The sequence below is a fragment of the Zootermopsis nevadensis genome, unplaced genomic scaffold (assembly GCF_977971745.1).
Source record: "Zootermopsis nevadensis isolate Lab colony 2312 unplaced genomic scaffold, Znev_1.0 Znev_ptg000007l, whole genome shotgun sequence".
NCBI classification, from domain to species: domain Eukaryota; kingdom Metazoa; phylum Arthropoda; class Insecta; order Blattodea; family Termopsidae; genus Zootermopsis; species Zootermopsis nevadensis.
In genome coordinates this window covers 15,204,420-15,208,926 of record NW_028259139.1, presented here as the reverse complement: position 1 = coordinate 15,208,926, position 4,507 = coordinate 15,204,420, and positions in this window count along the sequence as shown.

Sequence of the window (4,507 nt, the reverse complement as noted above, 5' to 3'; positions counted from 1 at the left end):
CTTGAGGATTGGAATGTAAAACCTTGGAATGAACATTGAAAAGGACATTTGACGCACAGAATAACGCAATAACCACTGACCATCGCTTACCTGTAATTGCCGTACCCATGGGGATGAAAACTTAACTTGTGGAAGTTAGGTTTTCATTTAAGGAGGGGGCAAGTTGTTGTGCCGGCACCCCTTCCCACCCTTATGTGGACCCCAAGTTTTTAAAGTTGTCAATATTAAACGTCGTTGCCCCACATCTGGTGTGAAGCACGGGGTGGCCTTTGGAATGTTAGGGTCGACGCAATGGTAAGGATCGCTCCCCAACTGCGTGAACAACGCATGCAGATATCTCCCATATATGGTCATGGAATGTGGAGCAGTCTTCCATATATGGGCAAGTCATGGTTTTGTCCGATCAGAAGCGATATTTCATGGCGGTCCCCAGGGCGCACATCAACATCAGCGTCCCTAGAAATCCTATATAAGGTGCGAGATTATCTCCCGTCAGGTATATTTTTTTGGCAATGAGTGTAGGCGGAACCTGTGTCACTGGTGGCCACAATGGGGAACTGCGGTGATTGGCAGCTGGGGTGAGTAGTATCTATTGTCTGTTGGTTGGTGACGAGTTAGGAGTTGGTCCTGGTTCGGACATTGTGTACTTAATATTCTGTAATTATATTAATAGCGTAGCAAAGGGTGTTTTATTGTAGGGTCAAATGTACAACTCCACCACCCAGTGGCGCCCGTCCTATCAGTCCTGCTGAGGTTTGACAGGTGGAATACCAATATATTACATGATCAGTGATGATGAGATCACTCTACTTAGTGAATCCACACATCACAAATGTGGATCCTGTAAATGAAATATGCTTTGATGTGTCTTCAGATGACCTCTCTGAATGAATGATTTATTACCCACATAAGATGACTGTGGACACTATATACTGCGCACCTGTTTATGTTTCTTAAAGTCCCCCTTTGTGATGAATAATTTACTACACACATCACAGGAATACGGACGCCTTGATGTTTCTTCACATCCCCCTTGCACTCAATAATTATTACATGCATTTCAGGCCTATAGACACACTCTACTATGTATGAGTTGATGTCTCTTCAGATTACTCCTCTGACTGAATCATTTATTACACACATCGCAATCATGTGGACGCTCACCACTATGTGTGGACAGATGTCTCTTCACATGACCCTTCCGACTGAATAATTTATCACATACATCACAGGTTTATGTATGCTTTTCACTGTGTTTATGTTCAGGTTTCCTTAGATTACTCTTCTGCCTGAATGACTTATTGCACACAGGACAGGAATATTTATGCTCTATACTATGTAGGTTTAGATGTTCTATCAGAACACTCTTGTGACCAAATGATTTATTACAAACATCACAGTTATAAGGACGCTCTCCACTATGTATGCGTTGATGTGTCTTGAGGTTGTCTTTTCTACTGAATGATTTATTGCACACATCACAGGCATATGGACGTTCAGCATTATGCATGCGTTGATGCACCTTAAGATGACTTCTCTGAATGAATGATTTGTTACACTCATCACAGGCATATGGACGTTCAGCATTATGCATGCGTTGATGTACCTTGAGGTTGTCCTTTCTATTGAATGATTTACTACACACATCACAGTCATATCGACGTTCTCCTGTATCTATGCTTTGATAGTTCTTTACAGTATTCTGACTGAGTGCTTTATTGTAGATATCACAGGAATGTGGATGATCCCCACCCTGCATAAGTTGATGTTCATTCAATGGACTCTGTTAAAAAAAGGAAAATATATTACAAAAAACAAAATGGAAGGAAAGAAATAAGTTGAAAGTAAGGCATTAATTATTCGGTTTTTGTCCGTCTAATCACAATTCATATTTAAAATTTACAATTAAGATAATTAAAATATCATTTTATGTTCCTCATCGAACAATCGATTTACAATTGGAACATCAGTTGCGAACGGATAAATCCGCTAAATAACCAGCTAATCCAATCAACAGATTCAGATAAAACGTTTACCATTAGTATCAATATCATAAGGAAACGGATAGCAGCAATCGGGAAAAATAAATCCGTCGGACCAGATGGCATCCCCGGGGAAATTTTAAAATTAGGTGGGGAAGCAATGATTCCATACCTTGCGCGTCTGCTGGAGGTAACGATGAACAACAATTCTATCCCAGGGGACTGGAAGAAGGCTATAGTGGTCCCTATTTATAAAGGGGGAGATCGATCGGTAGTTGGGAACTATAGACCGGTCAGTTTAACCTCGGTGGTTTGTAAGCAAATGGAGCACGTTATAGCAGAGTATCTAAGGCAAGTCTGGGAAAGGAGTGAGTGGTTATATGAGGGTCAACATGGGTTTAGACCAGGGTACTCATGCGAAAGTCAAGTAGTCACGGTTTGTCAAGATGTTGCTGATTCATTGGACGAGGGAATCAGGACTGATGCGGTTATAATAGATTTCTCAAAGGCATTCGATTTAGTCCCACACGATAGGCTGATTACAAAAATTGCTGCAACCGGTGTGGACTTGAGGGTAGTGTTATGGGTAAAGGAATTTCTCTTAGAACGTTCGCAAAGAGTAAGAGTGGACGGACAGCTATCTCATGAAGTCAGGGTAACGTCAGGAGTGCCGCAAGGGAGCGTATTAGGTCCCTTGCTATTCCTAGCTTATGTTAATGATATTTGGAAAAACATTGATTCAAATATACGGCTTTTCGCTGATGATTGTATAGTATACAGGAAAATAATGGATAGTAGTGACATTGATAAGTTACAGACAGATATGAATAGATTATGGGAATGGGCGGTAGAAAATGAAATGAAGATAAATCCAGGTAAAAGTAAAGCAGTCAGCTTCAATAGAGCTAGGGTGAAGGATAAGCTGAGTTACTTTTTTGGGGATCAATTAATTCCAGAGGCAAATAGCTTTAAGTACTTAGGAATACTTATTCGCAGTGATCTGAGCTGGGCAGATCATGTGAATTATACACTAATTAAAGCATGGAAGGCTCTCCATTTCGTAATGCGTATACTAAAAAAGGGAAATAACAATACGAAACGTTTAGCTTATACGTCGCTAGTGAGACCGATACTTGAATATGGAGCTGTGTGTTGGGACCCTTACAGGGAAGGACAGGTAAGAGCCCTAAATCGGGTGCAGAAGAGAGCGGCTAAATTTGCAAATTTCACGAACGAATCTGGTTGGGAAACATTGGCAAAGCGTAGATTGATAGCCCGAATGTGCGCCCTTTTCAAAGCATACACGGGGGGCCGGGCTTGGAAAATGATAGAGGATAGATTATTAAAGCCATGCTACCTGGGCAGGGACGATCATACTCTGAAAATTAGGACTAGGAAACAAAGAACGGATGTAGGCAAATATTCCTTTGTAAATAGGACCATAAGAAGATGGAACCAATTACCTCCAGGCGTGCTAGAGTCTTTCCCCTGTAAATTAGGCACCTTTAGAAAGAGGGTCAGAAAAGTAGTTACAAGCTAAGGGTTATTAAGTTGGGAATAAATGGTGATAAGGGAAGTGAAGTGTCTTAGTCTCCAAGTGATGAAGGGCTGTAGTTCTTTGGGATAAAATTTTCATGTACTGAGAGCGGACTTTATATTCTACTCTAAGTATTGTGATTAATTAGTGGATGTGTGTTTTTTTTTATTGTGTCAGATGTTTTATTTTGAGTGTGGTATGTTGTATTGTTGTGTGAGTGCATCAGTTCATGACGTTTGTAATACATTACAGTTGTTGTCTTATGTCTAGGTGGTATTAAGTTCTTTTTTTTAAGTTAAGTACTTGAGGTTGGATGGTTTTGTAATTTATGAGTTGGTTGATTTTGAGTGGGATGTGTTGTTTTTGTTGTGTCCTTTTTTTATTGTTTTGTTCTGTCTCTGTGTTGATGTATCTCATTGTTGTGTCTTATTGTTTTTGTTGTCCTTTTGTTTATTGTTTTGTTCTGTCTTATTGTGTTGATGTATCTCATTGTTGTGTCATATTGTTTTTGTTGTGTCCTTTTTTTATTGTTTTGTTCTGTCTCTGTGTTGATGTATCTCATTGTTCTGTTCTGTCTCATTGTTTTGTATGTTATTGTAGGACACTGCCACCGGGTATAAACCCATTTGCAGTCAATAATAAATAATAAATCTTTTTACAACATGTTTCGGTTTCTATATAAACCATCTTCAGGTGTAAAAGTGGGACTTTGAAATCTGAAGACGGGGAGGGCACGGACGGGAATATATATCCGGCAGAAGCCAGAGACACCGCCGGCAGCCTCACCGTGACCGCACGAGAAGTCGTCACTTGCGCCAATCTTGCACTCGAGTGCCGAGTCACCTACGAGCAGACCCATGTTTCTGCCTGTCCATTGAGGGCAGCCGAGCACGAGATTCCCCAGGAGACGGACTTCTGTACACTTGTGCCCCTCTTGCCATAAACGGGTTAGAGTACCGCGGGGCGAGACCTTCAGACCACGGCGGAT